The following is a 5,671-nucleotide window of genomic DNA, read 5'->3' on the forward strand; positions in this document are numbered from 1 at the left end:
AACATTTGTTATAAAAAATATTTATATTTTTTTATACTTTCAAAATTCTACAGTCCATCAAATTGGTCTCAATTTTTATTATATTAACAAGTTAAGGATTTAATTGTATGTATTGCATTGATGTTACCTTTTTGTACATTACGTAAATAAACAGATATCGACATGTGTAGGTTCAAACAATTATTAAGAAAAGTCACATTTACAAACTTGTCTAATGAATAAAAAATAATACCGTCCCTTAAATTAATATGAAAAGATTTCAAGGTACGAACCTTACAAACAATCACATTGTTCTAACAGCCGAGAGAGATGAAACTTAGGTTCCCAGGTGCAAGCTAATCCTCCAATGAAAACTGCGATTCCGTGTCAAGAATTATAACACACTGTATAAGAAGGGAGGAAAAGAGAAACTCACTCACAAGCGCACGGTCACCGAACACTAGATTGAGTTGTGACGGCCTGCCCCGCTGCGTCGAGAAGCTGCGCGCGCCTCTCTTTTTTCCCCCACTACTAGCAACTGGCCCGGGACTGAGAGACTACTGATAGACTTAAGTCCCGATTAAAACTAGAACTTCAAGAGTATTTTCGATTAGTTTTGAACTTTAAACGCGTTCTACTAGTATACACAATGCTATATGTCATAATGGTACCACGAATTTAACGTTAAGAAGAATTTTGGTATAATATTTGCAACTATCTGCAATACACATACACACACCCACATATATGTTGCCAGTAGCGACATATTAATGTTTTCCACGCAGAGATACAAGACAGAAACACCAAAACACTTTACATTGTCTTATTTTCTTTCAAATATAAAAAAAGACAGATGTCCAAGCAATTATATTCATTCGTTATGTCACTTTATATTCACTATATAGTTCTCATAGAAAATAAAATAAAATGGTACTTAGGAATGCTCTAAAATTAAACACAGATAATAAACTCTGTAGTTGAATGTGTGTACGTATTCGCGTATATTCATGTTTTATGTATAAATTATAATAAAAGTTTTCTCCAAATATGAGGAAAAAAAAAATTTTCCACATTCTTGCACTTTTATACTACTTATCAGATACATTTGTTAAATTCACATTGCGATAGTTTCTTGTTCAAAGAAGCTTGCTTTCATTACGATGTCGTTTCATAGCCATTGCTAGTTCTATCCTCCACCCACAGGGGTCCAAGGTGCCCCAACCTGCTTGGCTGATTGAGACACCAGCCTGGTTCCAACACTACCCTCTTTACCCCCGCCCTCAGTAGTACCCTTCTCAGAGCGACGTCGAACAGTCCGGCATTTAGATGCGTTCCGTTCTTTCTTACGTTTCTCCTTCTTCCCGTGCCGACCTTCCATCGGGCTCCCTTTCAGGCCCCTTACTACTTCTATTCCCTACCACCAGCGTTCACCAGGCTGCTGTGACTCTCAACTCAATTTCACTCCTTTAAACGAGAAGCGGTAGACAGCGCGGAGGAGATTAGCTGTTTGAGTACAAATTGAACCGGTTAATTGATTCTGCAGGGAGAATAAAAGAGCTAAGAGGAAATGAAATCACAAAATACGTTTTTCCCTTCCTTTTGTCTATTCTTAGATGAAATAAAATATTGTGAAAATCGTACCCAACTTTTCTAACCTACACCTTTCATTAATCGGGCAAATTTTTAAAAATACAGTTGTTCTATATATTTTCGAGTTCTCGTTTTTAAAGAACTATTTTATAAGTCTTCTCATTTAAAGTGAATAAGAAGTTTAAGCGAGAGTATTTGTTTCTGGATTAACAAGTGGTCGAGAGCGCGTGTCTTAGTTTACTTAGGATATCATAGATAAATGCTTTCGTCTTCGTTTACACGGGACCGATGTTCTCTGCTAGACTCACTCAATAAGGTTTTGCTGAACGAGGTGAAAGACTCTCGATGGTTCTCAATCTGTTTATCAATTTATTTGCTCATTCATTTTTCATGATATTTTATACGTGCGTGTGTAAAGCAGAAGAGATTCATAACTCGCCCTGATGTGAATTATGAGGACTGAAATTTCAGACTGATCAAACCAAGATACGCATCGGGTATTAGCTTCCTGTAATTCAGGAAATACGGTGGAAGATGTAGATCAAAAAAGTTTGATGCAACGTGAACGATGTAAAAAGGAATAAAGGAAATAGATTGACTGATATCAGCAGAGATACGTGGACGATAGATCACGTTATACGTAGATACTAATCAGTCTGAACCGTCAGATCCTAAATGTTAACTAATTTGTTTCATGTAAATACTTGAGTAATATAGTTTGAACAAGAATCACAAACATCTAATTTATTGGTTTAGCGAGTTAGTTATTTTAATTTGCTGTGTAATAAGTGAAAGCAATTCTGAAAGTAATTTTAAATATTTTTATAATTAATTTTAAATGAAAGTAATTTTTTTTTTAAATATAACAAACTTTATTCAACAACGTATTCGCCATTTTGATCCACAACCTTTTACCATCTCGCGGGCACCTTCATAATTCCATCTTCTCAGAACTTGTTACCTTTTTCAGCAAAAAAACCTTGACAAATGCATTTTGCAAGCCTTCAGAGAATCGAAGTTCTTACCATGAACTGAGTTCTGCAGAGATCGAAAGATTTAGTAATCCGAGGGTGCAAGTTAGGTGAATAAAGGTGGGTGGATGAGAACATCCTAATTTAGTTCCCTGAATTTTTCCCAAGTCTGCAAAGAGATACACGTGATCTAGAGTTACATTCGTGGAAAATTACTTCCTTTCCGTTGGCCAATTTGCCTTTAGTCGGTCCACTTGTAAATAATACTTCTCAGAATTAATCCATTGATTAGATGGGAAAAGTTCACAATAAAGTATTCCCTTCCAATCTCACCATGCGCATAGCATGACCTTCTTCACGTGTAAATCGACCTTGACAGTGGTTAATGGAGCTGATCCTGGCTTACCCCAATGTCTTCGTCGTTGCACGTTGTTGTAGGGTAATAATAAATGGTTCGTTATTACAGCGTTTACCATGAGCCGAAATTCAATCGATTAAATTTCTCACGGTCAGATCATGTGGAATCGAAATATCGCATCTGGAAATCATTCTAAGTTGGTGTAAATGATTTTCAGCGGTGCATTTTGATATTTTCGATATTTCAACAATCCGCTTATACTCCCCTTTGATTATAGAAAATCTAATCAAAGATCAAATACATTACTAAAATCTCCACAGAGAACAAACTCAGAGCAGTATCTCAACTTGGTGAGTACCACACGAAGAGTCAGCACGGCAGTTTTTGTTCTCTCTCTCTCTCTCTCTTTCTGTAGCTCTCGCTGTCAGTTTCTCTCGATGGTCTTTTTGATCTTCTCGAAGCAATTGTCCCAAGCGAGAACCCGGTTGAGGCAATAACGACTGCAGGCCCGGCCTATCCTGTACCTTCTGACGTCTTAATAAAGCAATCGTCTGATTTCTTGAAACTCTCCTTCTTTTGCTTCGAGCCACACTTCGCAAGCTTCGAGAAGACTCTGCTTCGTTCTCTTGGTTTCGTTCGGCATCACAATTTACACGGCAGTCTTGGAAATTTTTAACATTTCACAAATTACTAAATTTCTCATTAAACGTATTCTGTAATTACATAACTGTAATTAATATCACTTCATATGGTACTTGTATTCGAAGAACGCGATATAACACGATTTCAAAAATCGATAGAAATTAATAAATATAAATATACATAAGTCAATCTATCTTTGCTTATAAATTTAAAATTTGTATTTTTAATCATTTTACCGAATGCAGTACAGGTTCACAATTAAGTATATATTTTCTATATACTTAATTGTAAAATTAATTCATTTTACATTTCTTGAGTGCAGAAAAATGTTCCTATTCGTAAAAATAAATTGTAGCTGTTTTTCATATCCAATTATAGAAGTTTCTACAAATTGTAATTTCTCGGATTTGCTAAAGGATACAATTGTAGCTCTTGTTCCAAGATTTTTACGCATTATTTATTTCTTGAAATGTAAGTCTATCGGGGGTCTGCGGTCATGCTTCCATGATTTTTTTGGAAAAGCAATTAACCTCGACTCGACGTCAGTTTAACGCTTACCTTTTCTTAATTCTCTCCCTGTAACTCGGTGTTGAAAGGCAGGTACCTTCAGAAGCAGAACTGGGCGATATAAAATTAACGTTCTGAAACGTAAAAATAAACTTTCATTGTCCTTTCCATTGTTTTAATTTAAAAAAAAAGTAATGATTAAATAACAAATATAAGTAATTGCATGCATTTAATCTTGCTGTAATTATAATTTTTTCTTTCAAATTCAAAATAATGTTATTTTCTTTTTTATGTGTAATTACGATATAAATTCATTTAATTTCATAGTAAAAAAATTTCTTGCACGCAAATAAAAGGATAGCGGTTTTGTTTATTCTACACATAATTTACAATCATTTTTTTTCCTTTGTAAAAGAATATTTTATTTGTATCTTGTTTTATCTGTTAGTTATAGTCGTCTTGTTGTAAGCTTACATGAATCTTGCAGGTTACGTTGATGAAACCGAAAGTGTAGAAAAAGTTAATCGTTTACTTAATGAACGTTAACCAACATTGGAAAAACTATTATAATGATAGAAGAATATTTTAAAGCGGTACACTTTTAATACAGCTCTTTGAATTCTTTCGAATATTACTCAATTAGATTTTTATCACATTCATGCAACAAGACTATTATAGTTTTGTTATCATCACAAATATATTAGCTATAACATGTAACGTTTGATAAGAAAGTACAATATAAAGAATGAGAAAATATTTAATTATGTATTTCTATGTTTGAAACAAATAGTTTATGGATAAGCTGAACAGTCCAAATTATTATCTTCAGGATCGAAATAAAAGTAAGAAATTAATCAACTTAGTAATTTTTATTGTAATCATTACAAACGTTAAATGCGAATCGCCATTTTCGTTTCTTATATACTAACACGCTGGAAAGGAAGCGAATGCCCCAATAAATAATAAACGAAACGAAAACCAAAAAAAAAGGCAGAAAACCGTTGAACGTAAATTAAAAGAAATACCACCGACAATTATCCGATAGAAAATGGAAAATTACATTTTGCTTTGGTTCCATTCTAATGGACGTTATTAATGGCGCTAGAATAATAAAGAATTCGAACAAAATTAGTGCAATTTAAAAATGTCATTTCTACGCTAAGCTATACACATACTCTAAGGCTTCTAAGGTGTAACGAAACGACATCTTTCAGAGAAACTGAGCAGATTTAAATCAAGTAGAAGCAATAAGATATTTGGTATTTATATACTTAGAAAGGATTTTAAGTTGCTCGTTTATTATTGAAGTGTTCTTCTCGTTGGTTTATGATAATGTACAATTTTATTTGAAAATAGAAATGATTATCAGTTTCTTCCTAAATTCTTTAAACGTATGATGGTAAAAAGTAATAGAAGCTGGCCTTTCCTTTCGGTCACACAATAATCATGCTTCCCTCATACACTCATACAAATATGTTTTTGTTTCGTATAATATAATGTAACTGTACATGAAATCACTTACATGACTACTATATACACTAAATGTTTCGATTTCTTATTCTTTCGATTTTGAAATTTTCTTGTGGTACATTCAATCGAATCGATATTAATATAATACCGTAAA

Source organism: Habropoda laboriosa, unplaced genomic scaffold, assembly GCF_001263275.1.
Source record: "Habropoda laboriosa isolate 0110345459 unplaced genomic scaffold, ASM126327v1 scaffold54, whole genome shotgun sequence".
Classification (NCBI taxonomy): Eukaryota; Metazoa; Arthropoda; class Insecta; order Hymenoptera; family Apidae; genus Habropoda; species Habropoda laboriosa.